Source organism: Pseudophryne corroboree, chromosome 8 (genome assembly GCF_028390025.1).
Source record: "Pseudophryne corroboree isolate aPseCor3 chromosome 8, aPseCor3.hap2, whole genome shotgun sequence".
In the NCBI taxonomy this organism is placed as follows: Eukaryota; Metazoa; Chordata; class Amphibia; order Anura; family Myobatrachidae; genus Pseudophryne; species Pseudophryne corroboree.
The window spans coordinates 89,127,563-89,138,463 of NC_086451.1; positions in this window are offsets into that span (position 1 = coordinate 89,127,563).

Below are 10,901 nucleotides of genomic sequence, written 5' to 3' on the forward strand. Positions count from 1 at the left end.
AGATACAGCCACAGTCGCACACAGAATATAGGCATGCCACATATCATTTTAATCAGCAGAAGCTGCTTGTGCATCCAAGCCACATAGCAATGCAAATAAGATGTATTTTTATAAAAAATAGGCACCCGACATTAGCAGAGCTGCCAGTTGACTCATGCCAGGAACTACATGCGTCATTATGTGTATAAGGACATTAATAATGTGTAACATATATGTAAGGGGCACTGTGTGTGTCATTATGTGTAGAAGGGAGCTAATAATGTGCGGCATATGTGATAGCCGGGCAGCGGCAGATCCGTCAGTCATATTAAAAAGCATTGCACACCAGGCCGTCTCATCACATAAGAAAGCAGTTTATTCACAGTTCAGACAGGGTTATCACGACAGTAACATTTAACTCCTTGTTCTCCTCTCCAGCGCAATATTCATATGGGTTACATCAAGTTACATCTCCTTTCATTTGCTTCACGGGCAATAACAGCATTTACAGTGATATGGCAGCATTACAGTATAGTACATACCAGCGCAGTCTCTGGGAATCAGTAGTGCGGCTTCCGTAAACTGAGATTCATTTCAGTGTGTTCTCCCCCATTCGCTAGGGGCTCTATCTAAACGGAATCTCATGTACACGTTACTGGGGGCCTTCCACCAAACGTGGTTCCTACCACTCACCCAGCTCGTCTTATCCCGCAGACTCACACCTCCCGTCCTGCTTCTTGGGTACCCCTGAAGGTCCTTCGTTCCTGGTTCCTTCCACTGTACTCTGCATACTGTGGCTCTCACACTGCACTCTCCATCTCTCGCTGAAGCCCAGATCCTTAAAGTTATCGTTTAGGGCTGTTGTTTCCCCCCATAACCCACAGGTTTGTTTTTTACTTTGGTTTTGTTTCTCCTCCACCCCCAGCAGAGGGCAGCGCACAGCTCCTGTAAATATCCACATTCTGTTTCGGAGGGAGGCAGAAGTAATGTTATATGTATTATTATATATATTATTTTTTTTCTTTTATGCTGTTGCATGATAAGTATACAGAGACTGATTGTGTAATGTATATAGAGGAGAAATTACATGCCAGATCCAGAATCTGTGCAAGTGACATACCATGGGAGCAGTGTCTCACAACAGGTCAAATAAATGTTTTAAGCAGTTCTGTGCAGTCCTGCCTGGCTTCAGGAAGAAAACGGTTCATCTGTGGCGATACATGTGACCTGTGCGCTCTGCAACCAAACATTTTCCTACCTCTGCCTTAGACAGAAGTGGGTCACAATGAGGACCTCTGGGTGAGAAGTTGTTTCACTCTCTGGTCCCAGTGACGGAGCTGGGACAGTGGATTTCTACCATCAGGTTAGTCTGTGGATAGTGATGTCACACGCTTACATTGTCTCACCAGCTTGATCAGGAAAACATGATGGTTTGTTCATTGCACACAGCCCATTAGGGACATGTATTGCTTCTCCAGCAGGTCTTATTACCTGGCCGGCTCACTGCACCCTACTCCATCAGCCAGCTTTCCCTGGCAGGGATTTAATTATGGTTTTGCCAAATATGGGTTTGTTTTATATGCTGCTGCCTTATTCATTGCGTTAGGGCAGTGTCCTCAAGGTGTGGCACAGTTTGGACTTCCGCAACTAACAGCAGCGACAGTGGTTTGGGGATAGGAGCCCTGGAGTGACTTGGCATTGGGCCGCGCAAATGATGCCATTGCTGGTGTTTAAACACAACAGCAAATCACACATGTAGCCCAGAATTTAACTGGCCCCTCCCCCCCTAAGACTTTCCAAGGAATCGATCCCTGCCTTACATGCCTAAATGACCAGGTCACCCAGTCCTGGATCCGCTACCTCATTCTCTAGCTAGAAGTTTATGCAGTTTACAACTTTCCTCATACAAGGGTATTTTGTCCTTGGACCAGGCAGCCTTATGGGAACCTTAAAGTGTTTCCAGACCAGGGCCTCCTTTTATGTAAGATCATTTGACTTCACACATTTGTGAAAAATGTGGAGAAAATAGGCTGAGAATGGCGCAACTATTTAGCAGCTGTTAAGGAGTGTGTGAAGCGCCTATATGGACAAGCAAATAAATTAACGGAAGAACGGCGCTTGGGGTTTCTGGATAGAAATATATATATCTATATATAAAATAAATCCATATATTGCCGGCACTCACTTGTAAGTCAGCATGCCCTGGTGCAGCAAAATCCAATTCGTAATTCCATGTAAGAAATGGCACTCAGAGTCGGCATTAGTAAACAAGCAAACGAATCTGTATTGAGGTTGAGTACTTTCGGAGACAGCACCCCGTCCTCAGAACTATACAGCAGATAAGACAGATAATGAAATAACAAACTTACCCGCAATTTAAACCCCCTATCACCAATCACCTCCAATACAGTCTCCCGCGGTCAAGCCGGCGTCCACAGCTGTGCACTGACGAGCGTGACGTACACCCGGCGGAAGTAGTCACGTCGCCATGGTAACCACCTGCCTGCGCTCCAACAAGAGCAGAAGCCTGCGTTCCAAGACGCGTCACACTACCCAGGGCTGTCACTGCATGGCCGGTCACGTGACTGTGATACTGAGCCGATCGCAGGGGATCCGAACACAGGGCTGGGACCTGCACCCAAATCCATGTGTACAATATAGACCACAGTGCACATTAATATACATAAAAAAGTCCATACACAAAAATACAAAAAAGTGCAAAAAGGTACATTAAAAAACATATGTTAAAAAACATATATGTTCAGGGGTAAAAGACCAGTGGCTGCTTTTAGGCGTGGGAGTAACCTTAAAGATCTGTTGGTACATACCGATATTACAGGTCGTAATATCCCACAGACCCCGAATGTATATAGGAAACCCTTTGGATGTTATTCATGTCACGACTGTACTACTTGTCGTTTTATGATTCAATGTACTAAATTTAAACATCCACATGTCGACAAAACGTATTATATGAGATTTGTCCTAACCTGCAATATGTCCTTTGTGGTATACGTGGTGGTCTGTCCGTGTGGGTTATTCTACGTGGGGCAGACCACGCGTAAATTCAAGGAACGTATGAACGCACATAGGTCAGCGATACGTTTATCATTAGCGGGTAAAGATATCAACCAACCTGTTCCCCGTCATTTTAAGCTGCTTAATCATAAATTAGAGGACATCAGATATTTTTTGATCGATCATGTCCCAGAATCACCTCGGGGGGGTGATAGAGCTAAGGTTCTTTTATTCAAAGAATCTCGATGGATAGTGAGGCTTGGTACCATTAAGCCAGGCGGTCTCAATGACAAGATAAATTGGAACAGTTTAAACTAGTCCTGTCTGGGTTCCTGCCTCTTATTGTACGATTGGCCCCCTTATATATTGGTGATTTCCTGTTTATGAGCATTATGGGTATTATGGTTTATTGGTTGTTTGTGTTATCCTATGGTGGGTGTATAGATCACCCTCTCTTTTTGCTCTATAGTGGATATGTACTTTTTAGTCTTATCCTGTCTTCTTCTGTGCACTTGTTCTCTCTGTATATCGAGGGAGCATACTGCTCGGTTTGAGATAGTCTCCACAACATTGTTGCTAGTATATATGTTTTTTAACATATGTTTTTTAATGTACCTTTTTGCACTTTTTTGTATTTTTGTGTATGGACTTTTTTATGTATATAATGTGCACTGTGGTCTATATTGTACACATGGATTTGGGTGCAGGTCCCAGCCCTGTGTTCGGATCCCCTGCGATCGGCTCAGTATCACAGTCACGTGACCGGCCATGCAGTGACAGCCCTGGGTAGTGTGACGCGTCTTGGAACGCAGGCTTCCGCTCTTGTTGGAGCGCAGGCAGGTGGTTACCATGGCGACGTGACTTCTTCCGCCGGGTGTACGTCACGCTCGCCAGTGCACAGCTGTGGACGCCGGCTTGACCGCGGGAGACTGTATTGGAGGTGATTGGTGATAGGGGGGTTTAAATTGCGGGTAAGTTTGTTATTTCATTATCTGTCTTGTCTGCTGTATAGTTCTGAGGACGGGGTGCTGTCCCCGAAAGTACTCAACTTCAATACAGATTCGTTTGCTTGTTTACTAATGCCGACTCTGAGTGCCATTTCTTACATGGAATTATCTATATATAAAGATAGAGAGAGAGAGAGAGGGAGAGAGAGAGACAGACTGCGTTTGGAATATAAACATTTATTAAATCAAAATTGAATAAAAACAATTAAATATCAGTTATTATGATACTATTGGACTATAACAATATGTTCTGATGTTTTTATATATATATACACATATATATATATATATATATATATATGCAATTTAAATTCCTCACATCAGTTGGAGGGTAAATAGATCAGTCTCTCTGTGATACAATGCCAATCTGTTTCTACATATATGTATACGAGTATTAAAAATCTCCAACTGAACTACCTTTTCATGGCTTGCTGGGTAATATACTGGAGATTTTTAATACTTGTATACATATGTGTGGAAAACATGACCTGTTGGGGGTAGCTATGTATTGGAGTGGACACCCCCTGTACTAGGCATTGAGGGGCAGGGGTATGCTACACACCCTAAATTGTAACACATATCATGAATAGAGAAACCCTTTATTGCTTCACATGTCTTCTGTTTATTATTATATCCACTTTATAATAAGAATAGCAAGCAACTGTAATTGGGCTGAACATAACATGAGCCAAGTGGTGTAGTATGCTTCGCTGGTGCTTGGGATCCTGACGGCCAGCATACTGGCGTGGGATCCCGGACGCAGGAATGCTGGGAGCGGGGCGAGTGCAAAAGAGCCCCTTGCTGGCATAGTGGAGCGCTATGCATGCCACGCTATTTATTTTCCCTCCAGGGGGGTCGTGGACACCCCAAGAGGGAGAATAGTTGTCGGTATCTTGGTGGTCGGAATTCCGGCACCAGTATGGTGCGCGTCGTGATCCCGACAGCCGGTATATCCAGTGCCACCCGAGCCGAGTGTACAGTGTTGTAATATAAGGAATTGCTGTATAACTTCTGAACCAGAAGGTGGCGCTACTACAACAGATTGTATAGATGCAGGATATTTGTGTCCGTTCTTTCTGTGTGGCACAATTTAAGTAATAGCTGTGTATATTAATGCCAGCCTGTCTCACTAGGATAGTGTGCCCATCTCTGCAGATAGGACAGAAAGCTATTGTATATTTACATAAATTGGAAAAAAAAGTGTGAAGACTTTTTTTTTAAAAGTATATTTTATTTCAATGTTTTCTGTCTCCATCACATGATGATGATGGTCACCACTATGTAAACATATAAACTGTAGTACACCAAGACTCCGATGACGAAACTGTAGAATATAAGGGAGCGCGCTTTACGGGAGAACTCCTTAGCTTGCAGCACGTCGCCCCTCCTCAGAGCGGTCCGGGTCTGTAAGAGACAGAGGTGCATTTGTGGTTACTCCTAGTGTTCTGCTATAACTGCTGGGGCTTCCGATAAAGCGCATGAATAAATGTAATCTCATCTATTTAATGCACAGTCTACTTCTAAAGACATGCTCATTTCCTTCTGTCTTGTGATCTCTGTAAAATGTAATTGTGTAAATTCTGCAATAACCTGCAAATGTCACCTACCACTGATCTAGCTAAGTAGTTTAGATTTTAAATGAAGGTAGTATAGCCCAAAGAGTGAGAATAAAAGGAACACGGTGGATGTGTTCAAGGGTGAGCTGGGTGGCACCCGGGAAAACCACTGGTTGGGGACCTGGGACTTCGACGTGGGTCATTTCTGTTCACACGCAGCAAAAACACAAGTTTCTCTAACGTCCTAGAGGATGTTGGGACTCCGTAAAGGACCATGGGGAATAGACGGGTTCCGCAGGAGACATGGGCACCCCAAGAAAGAACTGAACTCTGGGTGTGCACTGGCTCCTCCCTCTATGCCCCTCCCCCAGACCTCAGTTTTAGACTGTGCCCAGAGGAAGATGGGTGCACTGCAGGGAGCTCTCATGAGTTTCCTGCTAAGAAAGCATTTTGTTAGGTTTTTTTCTTATTTTCAGGGAGCTCTGCTGGCAACAGACTCCCTGCATCGAGGGACTGAGGAGAGAGGAGCAGACCTACTTAAATGATAGGCTCTGCTTCTCGGCTACTGGACACCATTAGCTCCAGAGGGAGTGGAACACAGGTTCGTCCTGGGCGTTCATACCAGAGCAGCGCCGCCGTTCTCCTCACAGTGCTGGAAGAAACGAAGAAAGAAGACTACTGAGGCGGCAGAAGCCTTCGGGTGCTTCACTGAGGTAACGCACAGCACCGCAGCTGTGCGTCATTGCTCCCATACACCTCCCATACTCCGGTCACTGTAAGGGTGCAGGGAGCAGGGGGGGGGGGGCGCCCTGGGTAGCAATAGAATCTCTCTCCTATGGCAAATGACTATATACATGTACAGGTGGGCACTGTACATGTATATAAAAGAGCCCCCACCATATTTTATTAAGTTTGAGCGGGACAGAAGCCCGCCACCGAGGGGTCGGGGATTCTCCCTCAGCACTCACCGGCGCCATTTTCTCTCCACAGCACCGCTGAGAGGAAGCTGCCCGGACTCTCCCCTGCTTGACACACGGTGAAACAGGGTTTTAAAGTAGAGGGGGGGGGCACATATTTGGCGATTATACATTACAGCAGCGCTACTGGGTAAACATACTGTGTTTTTTCCTGGGTCATATAGCGCTGGGGTGTGTGCTGGCATACTCTCTCTCTGTCTCTCCAAAGGGCCTAGGGGGGAACCTGTCTTCAGATAAGAGATTATGTGTGTGGAGTGTGTCAGTACGCGTGTGTCGACATGTTTGACGATGAAGGCTCACCTAAGGATGAGGGGGAGCGCATGGTTGTCAGGTCACCGTCGGCAATGCTGACACTGGACTGGGTGGATATGTGGAATGTCTTGAATGCAAATGTAAATTTATTGCATAAGAGGTTAGACAAGGCTGAGGCTAGGGAGCAGTCAGGTAGTCAGACCATGCCTGCCCCAGTGACATCGGGACCTTCTGGGTCTCAAAAACGCACTCCCAGATTACTGACACAGATACCGACACGGACTCAGATTCTAGTGTCGACTATGAGGATGCAAAATTACAGACAAAGGTGGCAAAAGGTATTCGTTACATGATTATTGCCATTAAAGAGGTTTTGCATATCACTGAAGAACCCCCTGTCCCTGACACGAGTGTACACATGTATAAAGGGAAAAGGCCTGAGGTCGCTTTTTCGTCCTCATTTGAGCTCAGCGAATTGTGCGAAAAGGCTTGGGAATCTCCAGATAGGAGACTACAAGTTCCCAAAAGGATTCTTATGGCGTATCCCTTTCCACAAAAGGACAGGATACGATGGGAATCTTCGCCTAAAGTAGACAAGGCGCTGACATGCTTATCCAAGAAGGTAACACTGCCTTCCCAGGATACAGCTACCCTCAAGGATCCTGCTGATCGTAAGCAGGAGGTTACCATGAAGTACATTTACACACATTCCGGTACTATCGTTAGACCGGCTATGGCATCGGCCTGGGTGTGTAGTGCTGTCGCAGCATGGACAGATTCCTTATCTACGGAGATTGACACCCTAGGTAAGGATACCATTCTAATGACCCTAGAGCATATCAAAGATGCTGCTTTATATATGCGGGATGCTCAAAGAGACATTTGTTTACTAAGCTCCAGAATAAATGCAATGTCTATTTCTGCTGGGCGACTCTTGTGGACCCGACAGTGGACAGGGGATGCCGACTCAAAGCGGCATATGGAGTCGATGCCTTAAAAGGGGGAGAAGTTGTTTGGAGTAGGCCTCTCAGACCTTGTCTCTACTGCTACGGCCGGTAAATCGAATTTCTTACCTTATGTTCCCCCGCAGCAGAGCCGGCCCTAGGTATAGGCAAACTAGGCAATTGCCTAGGGCATCTGGTATGCCTAGGGGCACAAGCAGCTTCTGCTGATTAAAATTATATGTGGCATGCCTATATTCTGTGTGTAGCATTTCGTATGCAGATACAGCCACAGTCGCACACAGAATATAGGCATGCCACATATCATTTTAATCAGCAGAAGCTGCTTGTGCATCCAAGCCACATAGCAATGCAAATAAGATGTATTTTTATAAAAAATAGGCACCCGACATTAGCAGAGCTGCCAGTTGACTCATGCCAGGAACTACATGCGTCATTATGTGTATAAGGACATTAATAATGTGTAACATATATGTAAGGGGCACTATGTGTGTCATTATGTGTAGAAGGGAGCTAATAATGTGCGGCATATGTGATAGCCGGGCAGCGGCAGATCCGTCAGTTATATTAAAAAGCATTGCACACCAGGCCGTCTCATCATATAAGAAAGCAGTTTATTCACAGTTCAGACAGGGTTATCACGACAGTAACATTTAACTCCTTGTTCTCCTCTCCAGCGCAATATTCATATGGGTTACATCAAGTTACATCTCCTTTCATTTGCTTCACGTGCAATAACAGCATTTACAGTGATATGGCAGCATTACAGTATAGTACATACCAGCGCAGTCTCTGGGAATCAGTAGTGCGGCTTCCGCAAACTGAGATTCATTTCAGTGTGTTCTCCCCCATTCGCTAGGGGCTCTATCTAAACGGGATCTCATGTACACGTTACTGGGGGCCTTCCGCCAAACGTGGTTCCTACCACTCACCCAGCTCGTCTTATCCCGCAGACTCACACCTCCCGTCCTGCTTCTTGGGTACCCCTGAAGGTCCTTCGTTCCTGGTTCCTTCCACTGTACTCTGCATACTGTGGCTCTCACACTGCACTCTCCATCTCTCGCTGAAGCCCAGATCCTTAAAGTTATCGTTTAGGGCTGTTGTTTCCCCCCATAACCCACAGGTTTGTTTTTTACTTTGGTTTTGTTTCTCCTCCACCCCCAGCAGAGGGCAGCGCACAGCTCCTGTAAATATCCACATTCTGTTTCGGAGGGAGTAATGTTATATGTATTATTATATATATTATTTTTTTCTTTTATGCTGTTGCATGATAAGTATACAGAGACTGATTGTGTAATGTATATAGAGGAGAAATTACATGCCAGATCCAGAATCTGTGCAAGTGACATACCATGGGAGCAGTGTCTCACAACAGGTCAAATAAATGTTTTAAGCAGTTCTGTGCAGTCCTGCCTGGCTTCAGGAAGAAAACGGTTCATCTGTGGCGATACATGTGACCTGTGCGCTCTGCAACCAAACATTTTCCTACCTCTGCCTTAGACAGAAGTGGGTCACAATGAGGAGCTGGGACAGTGGGTGAGAAGTTGTTTCACTCTCTGGTCCTAGTGACGGAGCTGGGACAGTGGATTTCTACCATCAGGTTAGTCTGTGGATAGTGATGTCACACGCTTACATTGTCTCACCAGCTTGATCAGGAAAACATGATGGTTTGTTCATTGCACACAGCCCATTAGGGACATGTATTGCTTCTCCAGCAGGTCTTATTACCTGGCCGGCTCACTGCACCCTACTCCATCAGCCAGCTTTCCCTGGCAGGGATTTAATTATGGTTTTGCCAAATATGGGTTTGTTTTATATGCTGCTGCCTTATTCATTGCGTTAGGGCAGTGTCCTCAAGGTGTGGCACAGTTTGGGCTTCCGCAACTAACAGCAGCGACAGTGGTTTGGGGATAGGAGCCCTGGAGTGACTTGGCATTGGGCCGCGCAAATGATGCCATTGCTGGTGTTTAAACACAACAGCAAATCACACATGTAGCCCATAATTTAACTGGCCCCTCCCCCCCCTTAGACTTTCCAAGGAATCGATCCCTGCCTTACATGCCTAAATGACCAGGTCACCCAGTCCTGGATCCGCTACCTCATTCTCTAGCTAGAAGTTTATGCAGTTTACAACTTTCCTCATACAAGGGTATTTTGTCCTTGGACCAGGCAGCCTTATGGGAACCTTAAAGTGTTTCCAGACCAGGGCCTCCTTTTATGTAAGATCATTTGACTTCACACATTTGTGAAAAATGTGGAGAAAATAGGCTGAGAATGGCGCAACTATTTAGCAGCTGTTAAGGAGTGTGTGAAGCGCCTATATGGACAAGCAAATAAATTAACGGAAGAACGGCGCTTGGGGTTTCTGGATAGAAATATATATATCTATATATAAAATAAATCCATATATTGCCGGCACTCACTTGTAAGTCAGCATGCCCTGGTGCAGCAAAATCCAATTCGTAATTCCATGTAAGAAATGGCACTCAGAGTCGGCATTAGTAAACAAGCAAACGAATCTGTATTGAAGTTGAGTACTTTCGGGGACAGCACCCCGTCCTCAGAACTATACAGCAGATAAGACAGATAATGAAATAACAAACTTACCCGCAATTTAAACCCCCTATCACCAATCACCTCCAATACAGTCTCCCGCGGTCAAGCCGGTGTTGTGGAAAAAAGCCAACGTGGACAGTTGTGGTCAGATTCAAAGTTTATATTGATAATGGCAGAGCAAGATTACAATAAAGTGACAGTCAGCATGCACTTACAAGTAATTACAAGTGAGCTCTTTCTGCCTTTCGAACATGGCATAGATGGCCCCTAATATTGCATATTACAAAGAATTACTCCACCCAAGCTTGGACCAATCACAGCAGGCCTTGAGGCCCGTTCCTCCTTATCGAACACCATCTGGTCCTGGGTGGGCACATGACACAAATCAGCAAGACTAGGGTGACTTAGCAAGTTCTTGTCACGAACCTACATTCTTTGTCAGAAAAACATCTTACATAATAATGTCTGTTAAGTATTACATGATATTAAAAAGTCAGAATAGATTCTATAAATTGCTTAAATTTCCTTAACAATTCTCACCCTTTTGATAATTTTATTATCACACATATATAAAAACATAAACTAAAAGGTAAC